Source organism: Plectrocnemia conspersa, unplaced genomic scaffold (genome assembly GCF_051122295.1).
Source record: "Plectrocnemia conspersa isolate PC_06_02 unplaced genomic scaffold, ASM5112229v1 ptg000001l, whole genome shotgun sequence".
Taxonomy (NCBI): domain Eukaryota; kingdom Metazoa; phylum Arthropoda; class Insecta; order Trichoptera; family Polycentropodidae; genus Plectrocnemia; species Plectrocnemia conspersa.
The window spans coordinates 22,487,364-22,506,076 of record NW_028277165.1 but is presented as its reverse complement, the minus strand read 5'-3'; the positions used below and the strand labels follow the sequence as shown (position 1 = coordinate 22,506,076).

Genomic DNA, 18,713 nt, shown 5'->3' with positions numbered 1-18,713 from the left:
AACTATGGTGCAATATGGGGCGATGTCTGTTTGTACTAATTCTTCCGCTTATTTTCCTCTGAGAGATGAGTTGGCTTAGTTTGTATTTTGGACTTGACCTAATAAAATTTCTAAAACTAATTATAGTTTTAGAACTTTCATTAGGTTAGGTTTGGGTTTGAATAGTAAATGGACGTTTCGCAACTGTCAAATTGAGTTTCAATAATAATTTTTATTGTGAAAGTACTACCTAGAAAGTGGGTGCTTTTGAAGGCAATGTTCCGCTATTTTTATTTATTGTGAATAAAAAGGACTGAAGGAACGTATACATTAAATACATTAGTACATACATTTCAAACAACTGTAGTTTAGTTCAGATTCATTATTTGAGGTTCTACTTTTTTATAGTACATATATTCTTGCTATACCCGGGAATATTTCCCTTATTTATTTATTTTTATTATAATATTATATTGATATAATTTGTTTTATTTTATATTACATTGGTATTTAACTTTGTAGGTTCGTGTTTGTTTTGTTGTCTAAAATAAATTAAGAATAATCTTAGAATAAATTTATCACTACATAAAAAAAATTATTCATTTATTAAGGGTTTTTGATTACATTTTATAAATAATATATCATACGTGCAATGTTATTTTCTACCTATGCATAAACTCGCTATGCGATACGCTGTAGTTTTCCGATAATAACCGTTATTGCAGCGCAGGTAGAAACAAAAACAGCACACAATCGTATATTAGTGTGACATATACGACTTGCTTTTTGTGATTCAGCCTTAGCATGAATATATGTGTAAAAAATTGCAAGGCGTGGCGTACGCTGATGTAGAAAATGTGGTTAACAGCAATTATATCTTGAATTTCAAAATAAAATAAAAATTATTTTATTGCAATTTTTACACAATACCAAAATTTTGCAGTTTTTGATATCCAAAAAAATGACCAATCTGCTTTGTTTACAAATTCAATGCTTTATTGCTTGCAATGAATTTGTTAACTAATTCTTCAGGCTTCTCTAGCACATCAAATTCGATGAAGCAAATGTATCGCCAAAATAAAATATCGCAAAAATTATACCTGCGTCTAAACTGCTTCTAATTTATTTTTTTTACTATCATTGCCCGCAAAAACAAACATTTTTAACTATTTTAAGGATATTTACCTCAGGTACATGACCACTGGCTCAGTGAGATTATACCTGTAATATCTGCTTGATATTGTTTTTTTTTTTCTTTCTTTTTACTCCTAAATTTATTTTTCGATAATATAAAACAAGCACGGACGTACAAAATCAAATGCCAAAGCACATGTTCATATGTCAAGAACATGTTAGTTAAACATATTATTAATGTAATTTATACTTTTGACTTCTACACAAAAGTGCAAGTGCCATACTTTTTACTAAAATGTTATAATATACTTAGGATAAAAAATATTAATATAATATATACTTTAAAGACTGCCGTAATATATGTCTGTATATCGTACAGTAGAATTCGCACACGGTGAACCTTCTTCTCGTTAACTTTAACTCAAAGCCAATAAAAGGGCAGCTGCCCATCAATCTCACGGATAAACCGTCAAATACCCTACGTATCCCGTTAAATTTAAAGATTATCTTCCGCGCAGCGATACATCAGCGAGATTTTTGAGCATTACCTTTGATTCCCGAGTCCGAGCCCTTTAAGCCTTTAAACCTTTCACACACGACAAAGGGTAATCCTAATCTGGGGCAACTCACGACACGCTCTCTCTCTAAACATTATCGATCTAACGTTTTATGTACCCTTTTTCTTGAATTGTCGGTGTCGTTGACGTGGGACGATTTTTTCAATTTCGCAACGAGTACCCCGAAGGCAAATTAAATAGTGCAAAACGAGACGGAACTTTTTGAGTAAAAACGGAAAGAGTTAAAGTTTAAGCGAGTGAAGTATAGCAAACACTACCATGCTTAACGTCGCGACTTGTTAAAGAAAAATAGCGATAGATTGAATTTAATTGAGCCTTAATAAAAATCTCCTTTAAAACTAAAATACTGTTTTAACATTATACAACAATAGTTTTTTCACAGATCATATAAATCGATTATATTATAAAATTGCAATCTATAATGTGAAAAGTTTAAAAGAAGTTTGTTCTTTGAACTGGTGAAGTTGTTATAATGTTTTTCAGTATTCTATATTCAAACTAATGTTTTAAAACTAGCTATAGCTTAAGAACTTCCATTAGGTTAAATCAACTCATTTCTCAGTGGAAAATAAGCAGAGGAGAAGTTCAGAAAGTTGTCGCATCTCACATTTTGCTCCATAGTTTGTCTGCATTTCGATATTGCACTATGTTATAAAAATATGAGCTATCCTTATTGGTATTACTACCGATTTTTGATATGAGGTTTAAGTTAAAGTGTATTCAAACCGCATTTTGGTCAATAGGAGGGTGCAAAAACAATTTTTTGCGACGGCGACGGCACAATTTCATTGCTTTTGACGTGAATTTTTGACTTCTGAAAAGGGATCATTTTTGCGCTTTCCTCTTAGGCAAAATTTGGCTTAGATGTTCTTCATTTAATTCTCACTAATTACAAGTCGCAACATTGTTATAAAAAGTATTAATATACACGCTACATTTATGAGCGTTTCCACTGTTTCGACGACGGCACGATTTGACTGACTTTGACGTGGATTTTTGACTTCTGAGAAGAGATAATTGTTTTTTGCGCTCTTCTATTGATCATAATTAGGTTTAGATATGCTTCATTTGGTGATTATCACTTATTGTAAATCATATTATTGTTACAAAAAGTCTTAATATGAATGCTGAATAACTGATCGCTTCCACAGCGGCGGCGACGGCACAATTTGACTTCTTTTGGCGTGGATTTTTGACTTCTGAGAAGGGATAATTGATTTTTGTGTTCTCTTCTTCGTCGAAATTCGGTATAAATATGCTTCATTCGATTCTCAGTAAATCATAATATTGCTATAAAAAGTCTTAATATGAATGCTAGATAACTGAGCGTTTTCACTGCGATGGCGACGGCACTGTTTTATTACTTTTGACGTGGATGCAGAAAAATGCATGTTATATAATTAATGAAATACTTTGAATCTTAACGAAATAGAAATAATATAAAAACAATCACTGACTGACCAATTTTTGCCCAAGTAATGACGTCCCTGACGTTTACTTGTGGAGAAAACTTGTGATTCCGAGATCTCTAGTGATAGTTTATATAGCCAAAATATTCCCATCAAGATCGTAGGAATAATCTGATACAGAACAGAATTAAAAAAATTACACTGTATGGCAGTTTCTAACACTAAAGGGCAGATGGTTGATAGAAACCATATCCACGGAGAGTCTGCCTTCTTAAAAATCGTTTATACGACGTTCATTTGAATTCCAGAATCAGGTGATCTTATTTTTTTTTAAATACATGATTGGTAACAGTGAAACGGGCGAGATATGTTTTATAATCTATGATATTTGCTTAGCAAAACTTATTCCTTTTTTTTTTGGCTGCCATGTTTTTTCTGTGTTTCGAAGACAATACAAAATTAAAATGTGTCCCACGATGCAATATGTGTGCGATTGACATGTCTGCTTTACAATAAAAATAAATACAATATTAAAAAAAACATTAAAGGAAACAATCGCGTTTTGTTATCAGTATGTTCGAGTGTGAAGCTTACTAGTTTTTCTATTTCAAAGAACTATGAAACCTATTCGCTAATGGAAAAGTATGTACAAATTCGTTTTCGAGTGTTTGCGAAAGTATTGACTATATTCTTATATTATATTTTCCAAAGTCGACGACTGTGAACACATAATAATATATTGTGTATTTTATGTATATTTTTATCGTGATTTATTATATTTATTAAGAAATATTACCAACACATATTCTGAACGTGTACGCGCTCGGGTCGTAAAAAAGTTTTAAGACTAATACCCGGCTGTAAAAAGTTCGTAAAATATTCAAACTAATAGAGTAATTCGTGTATATGCGATATTGTAGCGTAAATAAATAAAAATGAATTGCACCGCGAGGTGTTTAGGTTATGCGATGAGGTTTTTCAGATTTTATCTTGGGAGTAATTCTCGTGAAATACGACATGATATTATTTTTTACAGTATAATATGTGCCAGTTTATTACATTTTGCTTGAATTTAAATATTAATAAAATAATTACAATTATCATAAAATTATTAATAAATAATAAAAAATAGTTTAAATTTAATATATATTTTTTATAAGTTAGATATTTCAAGCATTCGGTCGGTCCACTAAGAAAAGAAAACAAAGAAAGTAAAAATAGCACTGACGAAATAAATCATATCTTAACACAATCGCCTCCGTCTCCATTTGTCTTCGTAAAATTTCTATTCAGTGCACAATCCTATTTATTCTTACCTCTAATATTTCATCGGCCATTCTTCAGTGTTACGAAATATATAAATAGAATCAGGAAGTCTGCTAAAAAAATATCTTTATAAGCCACAAGGTTTTAAATTTAGATGTTATTAGTTTTTGTAAGATGTATACATTTGCAGAGTATTATGCTAAGAAAATATAGATTATTAATATTCATCTCTAGGTTAGAAAATACTTTATTATCATTATTATTTGATACCTTGTCTCCAATCTTCTCAATGTGTCTAAGCATTGTTAAATCAGACCGTATATTATAATTACATATACCATATAAAAAGATTTTTCTAATAATCTCAAAAACGATAAAATGGGCCAAAGGCTGAAATTGAGGGCCAATATCATGATTTACTATTTAATCAGATTTATAATTTAACCCTAAATAATTTATTAGCTTAGCACGTAACACAAAAAGCCAAACAAATAATTTTAAACTGTCAAGAATGAACATGTTATACAATATGAGCAACATATAAAATCCGCATTTTGTCAACTTTCTTCCTTCCGTCTGTCTGTATGATAAAAACTTATTATTTATGAATTTAAAACGTATTTATTATGGTTAAATTTATTTATTAAAGCAAAACAATTAATTAATTATGTACGGAAAATTGTCGGTTTATTAATAAATACCAACTGAATTCCGCTAAACTTAGCTTGTCTAAAACCAACGCCTCAAATATTTATATTATTATATATCAACATTATTTACATATCCCTGGGTTTTAATTTTTGTTGCTTTCTAAAGCAATATTAAAAAAATATTTAATATAAATGTTTTAAGATTACGATTTATCAATGGAAAGTTAGTTAGTTTTCCATACATTGTAAATACACAGAACACAAGATTGTGTTATATACGTTATTGCGAGTTTTTAATGGGGTATGTGAAATTCCCGATAGAGTCTCGAATTTTAATTGCACCATAAATTAATTATGGTGCGAAAATGACACTTTCACCCTACGGCAATATGTTAAATTGCCACGATAAAGACGTGCTTTATGGTGTTGTGGCAAAAACGGAGGCAATCAAAATAATTTCGGTTTTGGTTTTGAATTATTAACGGTCATATAATATATATTAACAATTGTATTTATGATCCAACAACTTTCATTGTAATACTTTACGCTATATTGTAAATTATCGACACGCTATACCTGTTAAGTTTTTTTATTTTATTACTTTAATGATATTTTTTAGATAGAATTATTTGTTAAAAGTACAAGAGAGTTTTCTTATTTTGTATCTATATTTTGAACTTCCTGAAATTCTCTCTCAAAGGTTTGTCTATTTGTCTCTTTAGTAGTGTTTATTTTTATACCAACTTTTTACCCATCTAAAAAACCCTAATCACTGATTTTAAAATCTTTAAAATATTTATGTAAAATTTCACCCAAATAAAGTTCTCATTCTTTAGTTATTATTTTTAATATTATGTATTCCAGCAATATTTATACACGATTTTTTCTAATGAATTTTATTTTATAGATAATTGTATATTTATTTTTATGAACTAAAATAATCAAACCCTAAAAAAATCTTTAACTGATCACTTTGTAATAATTTTACAATTATATATGTCAGTTTATATCTCTATTTTAAAACGTTCACATCTTGACTGCTTCAGCTAGAGGATTCTCTATTCCCTTCGCTGTTGCTAAACTCACATGATTCAATTATAAAATTTCAGACATATCGCGTTCGATATCAAAGGAATTTTAAATTCTCTCTAGAAACCTTAAAAGCCGCCAGAGATTAAGGCAGTCGCTGCCGCCGGCGTCGGCACAATGGCGCAAAGAAAACCATCCGCCATTATGCGATGCGATACAATGGCCGTCCAAGATGGAGATATTCATCGTAGCCATTGTGGCGAAACAGAGAGAGAGTGAGAGAAGTGGCCTCCATACTGCCGAGGCACATACTATCTCCGTATCCCGCGCATTTATTATTAATCGTCACCGCGAGATTCGGGGCCTCACGGTCACCTCGCCGTCGAGAACTCAATTATTCAAAAACAGGGGTTGGTCTTTGCCTACAATTCCATTTGGATATTTGTCTTTGTTATTGTTATCTGCACTATATTTACTGTCCTATTGCGCTAATAAAATTTAGAGCAGGCTCGACTACTTTCACAGCGAAAACCAAATGTCGTCTACTAGCTAAAATGTATTAACTGCTATAATTTTTATTATAAAAATGGTGTTATACATACTTTAAAAACTTTTATATTTAAATATATCTTGCTATTAGATTAACTTTTAATAAAAAATTGCAATTTATTTGTTTCTGTGTATTTTTTAATTTTTTTCGTTTTTTTTATTTTCATTTTTATTCAACCTTTTGTCTTGCACCTGTATGCCAAGTTATGTAACTGTTATATATTTATTTAATAAGGTACATGTGTATATAATTTAATAAATCTACATATTTATTATTAAAAATATTTTGAGTTAAGTTAGGTTAGGGTACATTATAATGTAGCCAAATTTAGCTTAACCTGAAAATAAAAAATTATGTCCTTTTAAAGTATAATAAAATGGCATTTTTTTTGTAGAAAATTTGTTAATTTTTTTTATTTATTACATTGAAAGGTCATAAAAAATATTTTTTGTATTATGAAATAATATGGTGTACACTGTAATGTCAAGTGAAAATAAATTAAAAATGGCTTTAAAAACAAGCAATAAATTATTGTATATGCATTGCAATGTGCACTGGGTCTGATGAGGTTAACTTGTATTAAAACACATTTTTTCATCAACATGATAAGTTAAAACATGTATATGATTTTATAAAATTAAGTTAACATTTTCTAAAATTTATAAGTTTGAGTCTAAGCTAACTATTAAACTTGTTAAGAAATTTAAATCTAACCTAGCTATTAAAGACCATATTCTTTATATAAATAAAAATATTTTAAAATTTCATTTTTTTTTATACTATTGAGTATAATAATTTTAATAATATTATTTTTAAAAATTGATACGTAATTAAAAAAACTTTAATTAGATAATATATTTGCTTCTGTAGATTGTATTTATTGCGTATTAATGAAAATAAATACAGCTAATATTTTAAGATTAAAAAACTAAAGTACATTTTTTATCAAACATCACATTTTTAATTTTAAAAAAAATATAAAATGATTTAGTTGGTAAAACACCATTTATCTTCAAATTTATAAAAAATCATTATATAAATTTTGGATTTACAGTAGTTAGGTTAGGTTTAATTGCCATTTTATACTCAAATTAATAAATGTATGTGCACGTGTATCTATTTTATAAATAAAAAAAATAACATAATATGTTTAAGAACAAAAGTGAAAATACAGAAAACTAGGTTAGGCTGAGCTAGGCTACGGTATATGTACCCTAACCTAGCCTTACTCTAATTATAAAATAATATTTATATAAATAATTTCAAGTAGGCTAAATTAGGTTACAATATAATCTACCTTAACTTAGCCTAGCTCGAAATATTTTTTATAATCAATATGTCGATTTTTTTTTGTTTTCATTAGTGAAGTTAGGTAAGGTTAAAATTTTATATATAAATTTATAAATTAAGGTACATGTTTACTGAACTAAATACTTATAAATTAAAACATATTATTTTGAAGAAATTGTGTGCTAAAATAAATATAATTAAAAACTTACTACCCCTAGCCATACAAATATAATATATTTAGTAAGGCTGTGTTAGGCTTAAATATAATCTAACCTAATGCTGCTTCATTAGTTTTTTTTCACTAATTAATATGTAGATACTTTTGAGATTTACTTGAGTTATGTTTAGTTAAATAAATATTTTTAGCCTAAATTTACAACTTTAGGTACATGTGTAGCAAATGTTATAAATATAAATTAAAGCATATTATTGTACCAAAAACTTAAATTTAAAGTAATTTGGAATTTATATACACAAAAAGTTGAGTTAGGGTGTGTTACGCTACGGTGTATTGTACTCTAATTTAACGCAAATTATAAAATAATTGAGAATTTTTATATTTAAAAATTTAAGTAAAGTTGTATTATGCTACAATATATTCTAATCTAATTTAGCTTCAATAAAAATATTGTTTAATAAATGATTATTTTTTTTTAATTTATCAATTTAAGTATATTTCTATTAAAAAAATTAAGTACATATATATTATTTTTAAGAACAAGTGTGTAAATATATGTATAAATTCGATTGAGTTAGGCTACGGTAAAATGTATCATAATCTAACCAAACTCTACTATGAATATACAAAAAAAATCAAGAACGCGTGTACTTAATTTATATATTTAATATACATACTAAGGCAGTGCAGCAGGTGCAAGGCACATAGACTTGTCATGGCTATGCAGGAAAGTCACAAAAAAAATTTAAAACTCAGAAACTACAATTTAGAATTTATGAATTAAAAAATTTTACAACTCATTATTATAAACATAATTTTTGTATTTTTCATTTAAAATTATTTTATAACTTAACTAATACTGTGAAAAAGATTTTTGTGTACTCTTTTTCCCTTCAAATTTTAATGATTATTTTTAATATTAATATTTTTTATATAACACCTTATCTTTTTTATAATACAATATAGCAAATATTATTTTTTCAATTTCATTATAACTTTGTTTATCGTTTATAAGCGACAAATGGTACGGTGATATTTTATTATTTAATTATTACTGAACTGTTAGTGCGTTATTCTTACCGCGCGCTTTTGACGACACTGGTTTGTCCTGCGCGTTTTTGTTGCGCACCGGTATACACGCAATTAAAATGCTGACAATAAAAATCCGACAAAAATATATAATTAATTAGGTTTAATAACTTCTACATTTACACTAATTAAGCTCTATCAATCAACGAAAATATTATCACAATCTTCAAAATGTAAAGCGAGTAGTTGTATACCATCATGAACTAGACAGGAGGAGGAATTTTGTATCTTACGATGGAAGGATTGTATAAATTGGCTCGACACGGTCTCTGGCGTCGTCCATCAAATATGCATGTTCCATCAAGAACTTGAGACAAAAGGGCGGTATTTACGCTTCATTTTGTATGAGATTATTCTTGGTATCCTGCCCCAGGAGGTGTGAGCTCAGAATATACGCTAGTCTGACTAATTCAACAGAATCAGCTCCCGCTAACTTATTAACTATTTTATCACGACGTACCTACATACTTCTCTCTCTAGTATCGAATTTTGTATGTGTTTTTTATGAATATTTTTTACATATGCGAAATGGTTAGAATATATTAAATTTAAACGATGTCACAAAGCAAAGCGCCTTTTAATTACATAAACTTATTAGGCAACATTTTCCAAATGACGCGAAAAATAAATATATTAAAAAACACTATACATATTTCACAAGGCAATTAAAAATATTTGTTTTTATTTAATCGCTTTTAGTCATTAATTGATAAAGGTTTTTATGTTAATTTAATAGCTGTATTTTTTAAATTGTTTATTTGGTTGGAATTTGATATTTTCTCTTTATGTATTTTATTACAATTGTGTTTATTGCTTTAAATATTAATATCATAGTAACATACAGCTGCAACGTGTACCAATTTCAAGTTTCAGCAGTATGTTCTTAATGAATATCACTACAATATTGTAACAGAATATTCTGACATTATTTTGAATAACGGATATGAGTTTTAGTTGATATAACTGATCTTCGCCAATTAATTAGTGGTAACGTTAAATTCAACATAGTTAAACCACTACTAATTCGGACAAGTTTAATCCAAACGTTTGCTAATCCAAATCGATACGGCTAACGGACATCATTGCCATTTCAATTGGCAAACTTAAAGCTCAGATTTCGCATCTAATAATATTAATTAACTGTTCAGCTACAGCACTTATTGGTTGCAATGTGATTTTACTATGCATATCACATTATTATTAATAAAATAACATATATTTTTAAAAAAGTTCACCTTTCTACTGCATTGCTTACTCTATTTCTACTATTTTTTAAGAAATTATGCAAAACTAAAATAAAAAGTGTCATTTAACAATAAGTAATTTTTAATAGTGTGAGAGACACCAATACAGATATTTTATAAGAATATTTAAATGAATTTTAAAAGTTTATAATGTATTAATTAAAATGAATATAATTTATTAATATTATCGTGACCCCAATGCGTCACGAAGCTCAAAAAAATACATAGTAATAATATAATTTACTTAAAAATTATAATAGAAGTAAGATAAAATTAAATGCTATGAACTAGATTAGCTTCTCGTAGCTGAGCAGTGGTGGAGAAGCTGGCGGAGGGATGATGTAAGTGGAATATCTTTAGAATTCTGATTGGTGTGGCAGCGACAGTACAGCAAAAAATGACCCCTCTCTGCTACGGTGCTCGTATGGTGAAGTCTCTCTCGGGATGTAGGCGTTTATGGCCAAATGTTATCCGCGGGTGGGCCTAATCTGCTAGTCTTCATATATCACAATCATGCAGCGGTCATCCAGCCCATCATTGCACTCGCTTCTTAGAACAACGAAATATATATACGCCTTACGAGAGTAACATTTGCTTAATGGACATCTCCGAGGTCGAATTGTGCAACGGGAATGTTGTGACTCTACGGTGTTTTTTGTCTTCCGATGATATATTGTTTCCCATGACTGTTTCGTAAAAAAAAATATTCATTCACCGGAGAATCCTTACATGTTATTTATGGGAAACCCTTTTTTCTAGTCGTAATGAAAACATAATAAATATTAAAAAAGCAATAGAATAGTTTTAAATGCACGTTATTAATTATTTGCTAGCTATAATTGATCAAGTAAAACTTATGCATTCACTTTATAACTAAAATCAATATAAAAAGCTTATTTTTAATATGTTTAAATTTATGTATGTGTTTTCTTATCTGAACCGCTAACAACTGCTAATGAGCACTCGAGCAACTCAAACCCCAAAGGAAATGTTTTAGACGAAGAAACCGTATGATATTAATCAGATTATTAAAATTCATCAGTCAAAGACAAAAGTACTTCGCGATAAGCACAGCATGGTTGAATCTTGGATTGCTTTTAATTATAAGGTATTCAGTTTGACGTAAGAGCGGCGTCAAAAGTTAAAATACCTGACAATCGTGTATTCTATCTACGAGGTACGTGTTAAAAGTTTGGTTTTAATATATTATTACATTTATGAATTGTTTGTGGAACCCACATCGCATAGTTTTCTATTGAATAAATATTTCAGTTCATGTAATTACATATTTTTCGAAATGTAAAATGATTATTGTTATTCAAACTATCATCAAATCTTATTTTTATTATTCATATTTGATATTTTCTATGAGTTGAAGTAACTTATTACGAGAGATTTTTATATATAATCGATTTTAATTAAGCATCACGATATTTATCAATGATATTAGCAAAATTCAGGAAAACCTAAGCTGTGATGATCGATTTAAGCAATAATTTCAGCATCCCAGAAATACTATTTTTTTTTTAATTTGCCAGAGTTAATTTTTGTTAAGAAGTTTACATTATTTTTGCGTTCAATACATTTTTATAAGATTAAATATCTAACCTAAGTTATTTTTTAAATCAAAAATATTTTTTTTCTTAGTCTAGATTACTAAGTTAATTATTTATAGATGAAAAGTTGACAAAAACAATCAAAAACAAGCAAAACAAAATGTGTCGATACTTCAGAATGTGTGTCAGAAACCTATAGAAATAAAAATATATATAGCTAGGCATTATATTATAAAGTACTTACAGTTTGATTTTGCTTTAGCCCCTGGAAATAAACTTTCGAGTTTTGAGGTCAAAGGGGTGTGACTATGCAGTCAAAATAGATCTGGTAACAGTTTATTAAGTTAATTTGTACAATTTACCAAAACGAAATATTGCCGATTTATGAATATTTCTGTAGACTAACCGCTGGTGGAAAAGTGAGTGTCTTGATTCGTGGTCGTCTGTTCTTGATGCGCTTGGTCGACTCTGACCCTCTTATCTCGAATCGCAAGATTGTCTGCCGGTGTGATAAAGTGTCAAATATTTTATATTGTCACTTCGAGTCGTCTCTGGCGAATCACAAAAAATGCAGAAATTAAACATTCCAAAGGTATATTACAAAAGTGGTTTTTACGCAGGTTAGACGCATTGTCTATTGCATTTAAAATGTTGCTAATCCAAAAATATTGTCTATTCACTGCATTATCTATAGAGCGCACCTATCTGTTTCTTGAACGAAACAGAGTGTTAAAGGAATACGTTAAGATCGTAAACGAAATTCTCAATTGCGCCAAGAGCTCTGCGAGAACAATTTCTTCTACACGATTACCGATTTATTAAATTTGAAAAAAAAAATTCTGAAAGATTTTTGAATAATTAATAAATGGTTGAACTTGAATGAATAGCAGACTTATTTAGTTTTCTTAAAAAACTTAATATATTCCTCTTGGTATTTTCCACAAATATTTTTAAATTGATAAATAAAATGAGCACCTTAAAAAATATTGCTCTTTTGTGATAGTAGCGTACAAGAAAAACACACAAAAATTTTTCAACTTTTGAGATAATTTTGAATTGACATAAACCAAAAATTAATTTTAAACATAGTTGCTCAAAACTTTTTTTTTTAATATATTCCCGAAAATAATAATCCTCGTAAAGGTAACATGTGATCCCTTAATCAAAGAAATAATATAAAGTTTTCTGGCATTACAATGGTGTTCCTAGTTAAAAAGAGATTAAATTATTGTCTCTATTTTTGACTACATATTCATGTGAGAAGACTCTTTCGGCCATTTCAGTCATAAAATTAAAAAGAGAAACCGAATAGATGTGAATAGAGCTTCGTCTCTCCGAAACAACGCTGAAGCCAGATATATGGTAGCAAGATACAGCAGCAGATTGCATTGATTTTTATAACCCATTGCTTTCTTAAATCTATAGAATTTATATTTAAAAAAAATGATTACTCAAATCATCAATATAAATGCTATTTAATTTTTTTTTATTTTTTCATATCATAAGATTTAATATTAATATATTTTATTTTTGCGTTACTAGTCCTTAAAATGCTTCCTGTTTTTTCAGTGATACACATGTGTAAAAACTTTGAGAAACACTGACTAATAATAAACATAAACTAAACTATTGCGCTATCGTACTAATTTAGATTATAAATTTAATTTCTTTAAATTTTATCATATTTAAATCACACCATATTTTATTACAAGTATATATGTATTATAATAAAGCAATTTTAATGGTAGAATGACTTTACATATTTATGGTAGGCGAGATGAAAATTTAATATTTTCCACGACATTTTCCGCCAATGTTCGCATAATGTATGAACAATGAAGCACAAAGTTTTGCATAATTTTGATATAAAATTATAGCGGCAAACTCTAGTATTCGAATTCAATATATGTATATAATACAATTGTTTTATGTAACTATGTTTGTATATATATCTTGTTTCCTTAGAAACAACGATTTTCTCAATTTGTTTATAATTATTATCATTAAAAATCTACATATAAAAATTGCAGGCACCACATTAAAGCGTTAAATACACATAAATATCAAAAATCTGGTTAGTATTATATGTAAAAACATCCTATTTTTATTAATCGACAATTAATTTTAATTAAACTATATCAAATTACTGTGACAACGTATTGTTGTTAATATCGTAATAGTATGCTACGAATAATTACACATTGTATCTTATATCAATATGAAATTTTAAGCATCGTGATAGTTCAATTTTAAATACATTACTATATTTATATCATATACATATTTTTTCTTCTATGGTTTAATTCGGTTATTTTTCGTTAATTTATCAATTAATACTATAAAAAAGGCTATAAAAAAATCGTAATAAAAGTTTCATCTATTAAAATGGTTACGTAAGTATCTATATTGCTTTAAATAGGCTACTGAAATATAATCATTTTTTTCTTGAAAATTTAATAATACTTTTACCTGGATAATAATTCATTTTTATGAAGGAAAAGAAGACACGTTTAAATGTATAATGCTATATACATACATATGCATATACATATATTTTTTTCTACTTGGATATAAATTTGAATCGCAACAAAAAGGGTATTACTAAGGTTTTCTTTTTTCGTTTACGAATCATTTTCCTCGAAAGTTGAATTGTGAGCATTTTGAACACCTGAGATATCGCGCATGAAACATTATGAAATATAACCATCCCCCAGACGCCGCTTGGGGAAATTGAAAATTCGGTCAGGCCTATAAAGTTGATTAATTTGTCGGGCGCCGTTTTGAAAAATGATCAAAAATTAAAAAGTCGAAACTCGACTTTGGCGTTAAATCTTATGCAAAATATGCGAATTTCTGAGAAAAGGAAAACGAATAGAAAGTGCTCATTCATAGCATAATTATAATTCTTAACAAAGGTTAAAGTATCATAATCTTAAAAACGATATAGATAATTAAAAATGTACATTTAATATTGATAAATAAAAAACTATCCAAATCAAGTGTGGCAAAAAGTTAACGCACTTTTCATATTATTATTAACAATTTTATATGCCTATGATGATGATGAATTATTTATTTTCTTATTTATTATTTCAGATACCAGATCATAGATGTTTGAAATTCAAGATGGACCGAACCATAGGGTGTGTGAAGTGTTACCTGGCGCTCTTGGACTTCGCGACGGCCGGAACCGCCACACCTGAGCGTGAGCCGGGGATGTCAGCCGAAAAGCACCCAGATGAGCAGACGATTGTTAGAAGGGAGATAACGGTGGCACCAAGCCCTCGACGCCTCTAACAAAGTTAATATCGCACAGCCAAGGATCTGCCCTCTCTGTCGTGAACCGCAGCCTCCCCGGCTCCTGGAAACTCCAGCAGCGCACTTTCCGGAGACGCCGACGACAATTAGTCTGCCAGTGAGTGTTTACGAAACTTTTTACCCCAACCCCTGCCCCTATAACCTACATATCTCAGTATTGTAACTATATACAGCCTGAATAAAACTTTTTCCACTTCTACCTCAGAAGCACTTTAAGTCTAATCGAGTAAGAATTGTAAGGTTCAACAGCCTGCGATGACCCTGTAATGATATTTGATCTTGATCATTTCATATATACTAAAATTAAATTTAAAAGCTGCATAAAAATGGTGCGTCCGTGCTAGATGTTTAAAAATATGCAACTTTTTAATATAAGTCGAATTGCGTCATTATTTTGATTTTCTCAACTACTTTGTTTTGGTAATCTTAAAACTATATCAATAGTCAGATAAAAAAAACCGCTCCGTGCGAATATCGGCAAATCGCAAAAATGAGTAACGTTATAAAATTTGTCTGATTGTGAATTTTAATAACCCTTAGAGGATTTTTATCTTCATCTTGCTCGCAATATGGAAAATGCTTTACCAATAATTTTTACTCTTATATACTGCAATGTTACACATACAATAAAATGCTTTATAAAAGTATAACTTTTCCTTTAATTTAAATTGTTTTGAAACTAAATCCAAATAATTATGTATACAATTTTTATTACAAATTAATTTTAATTATATAAACCTATTGTTTTCCAAACTTTTTTACGACACCCCTTCCCACTCTTTTTGCATCTCGTCGTTGTGAATTTATAACGTTCAGTTAAATAATTTTAACGCGTTAATTTTAATTACTCGCACTCGCGCGCTTAATGCGTTATGTAATGCTAGAAAATGTATATTTCTGTTAAACCTTGAAAAGTTTTGTGTAACGATATAATTAGGATGATGATCTAATGTGCGATTTAATTAATTTTCGCACAAAGGAAATGTATTTAAAACGCGCGTTAACTGAAGTTCATATTAAATTACATAGTTTGCATTTGCTCATCGCCGTTTTTACTTTTTTAATTGTTACTTTTATATAATTTTATAAAAAACAGCTGTAAAAATTACCTTATTTATTATAGTATATACTAAAGTATATACTAAATTAGCTTAAACAGATCTACAATTACGATATAGATAAATTATCAAAAAAAAAATTAACTGATTAGATAAGAATATGCCAATTTAATTCTATAGAAATATGCCACAAAATCTCTGTAATAAAATAGCAAATGGTAATGTAAAGGTTCTATAAAAATGGGTAAAATTAAATACGTTATCTTTATTACTAGGAACCGCAAAACCAATATTCTCTACAAAAGTAATTTCTCTTATTGTTAGTTTATTTAATAGTAATTGAGTTATAATTTTGGTTTAATTTTGACAGACATCTGTGGCAAAAAATTGTTTTGCCTTCATGCAGGCATCGTTTTCTTTTTTTTGTCTACGTCTAATAATTCTGTTACTTGGTAATCAATCTAAAATAAACATAAATTGTTTAGTCTGTCATGAGTTATTAAAATAGTTTTTTAGAAGCGGTGGTTACTCGAATAGTTAAGAAAAAATGATATGTTTTTCTGTATGTGTATAGTTTTCTGTCAAATAAAATTTTTAGTTTATTGAAAGACTTCCATGTGGTTCTTTTTTTAAAATTCTCATCCAAAAGCTGCAACGTTTTTTTTTTGCAACAACAATATCTTTTAAACTCAGTTTCATCTAGCAATATTATATTGGAACCATTTAGAAAGCCAAAGTCTTGGTAAATCTACTGAAGTTTTTCTAATTTTCAGTTTAGTTGCTCATTGATTGTGTAAACAGCGTCTGTGTATGTATTGCGATATTTCTCAGCTTCATTCTAACTGCCATATTCATTAAAAGCCTTGTGTCGTTATTGTTCTAAATATATTCGTTTCCTTTTTTCTTAAAATTTAAGATCTACATCCAATGACTAGCTAGCTAGATTAAATACTCTGTTCTTAAAGAGTCAAATTTTTAATTTCTTATTTTAAGTATTGTATTTCTTAGATTTTCTATAAGCTTACGAGCAATATAAACAGTTATGTTTTTTGTCAGTAGTATAATGTTGACCATGTATATTTCTTCTAAAATGTAGCTTTATGGGTCGTCAACATGAACCGAACCGCCGTGGTGACTGGTGTAGTCCAGTCAAATAAGGCGAAATAAAGGCTAAACCTCGGAATGAAAGATACCAAGCTGAAATTTTGCACAGACCTTCGTTTTGATGTTTTAAGGACAGGGTGAAAAGTCTCATAAAATATCGTGTCTGCTAATCAAGATATCAAAGGTCAAAGGTCACAAAATTTGTTTTTTTGCAAATATCTCGCGTATTATGCGTTGCACGTCATTAGATGCTTCACAAAAGCATAAAATTATCTACAAGTTTAGTTCCAATATTTGTTTTGTATCATTAACCGTTTTTGAGATATAGCGCGAAGAGTAGGAGGCGTACATCCGTTTATAGAATCCAGCGAGTATTTCTACCTGCTTAACTTGGTATAAGCTTTGAAAAAGTAAACAATCGTGAAAAAAGTGGTCTCGGCAAGTCGTTTGAACCATAATTTTATTACTTTCTTCATTGTATTATTAGGAATTAAAAATGAAATATTGCTCGACAAGAAATTTGTGCGAAAAAATTGAAAGAGTTGAGAGATGTCCTTACGGAGTATGTACCAGATGATAAGAAGATCATTTCCAAATTAAGAGAAAAATATTTAACTGATATTATAGTTATAACAAAGATTGGATCATTCCCTATTTTTTCTTTTCGCGATGCTCAAGCTTAAGTTTTATCCATAGCTTGGTATGAAAATAAAAAAGGCACTTCGGAAGAAGAACACTTGCGCGTAGTGGAAGCTGCTGCGGCGATTATTAGAGAAGATATTCGATCTTCTGTTGTTGAGACCAAGTCTTATCCGCCCCCGAGTAAAATATTAATGAAGAAATTCCGAAAATTTTATAAACATTTTCTGCAAGAAGTTATTGTAAAGAACAGAAAAGGAAAGACGGGGCATTTTAAAACGAAATACACAGCTATAAGTCATGCTATAATGACTTTCATACGAAAACGGTCCTTTTCTTCGCAGTTATTAATAGGCCTATCTGTATTTCTTCATAGAAAAAATACAGATAGGCCAAACATCCAAAAAGACTTTTGGATGTTTTGTCAAGTTTAGGTTTTTTCGCTTCATATAGTGATACTGTAAAATGTTAAATTTTAGCTGTTTATCACCCACAGCCTCGTAATCAACCATCATAGTCAAGTGCCTTTGTACAGTATGCAGCAGATAATGCAGAAAAATATTTATACTCTTGATGGCTATAATACTGTTCATATAATGGGAATGATAAAAATAATAACTTCAAAATCTGAAGTTATATCTG

The 18,713-nt window shown here is 29.0% G+C and overlaps 1 protein-coding gene across 5 annotated transcripts in view; it reads left to right on the top strand.

Annotated features, from left to right (window-relative positions):
* Positions 1–18,713, top strand: part of LOC148239260 (potassium voltage-gated channel protein Shaw-like) — a 260,022-nt gene that overhangs the window by 166,999 nt on the left and 74,310 nt on the right. For all 5 annotated transcript variants that reach the window (XR_015810275.1, XR_015810276.1, XR_015810278.1 and 2 more), the window contains exon 4: positions 15,049–15,367. The gene's annotated coding sequence lies outside the window, so the exon portion shown is untranslated. The remainder of the gene's footprint in view (positions 1–15,048; positions 15,368–18,713) is intronic.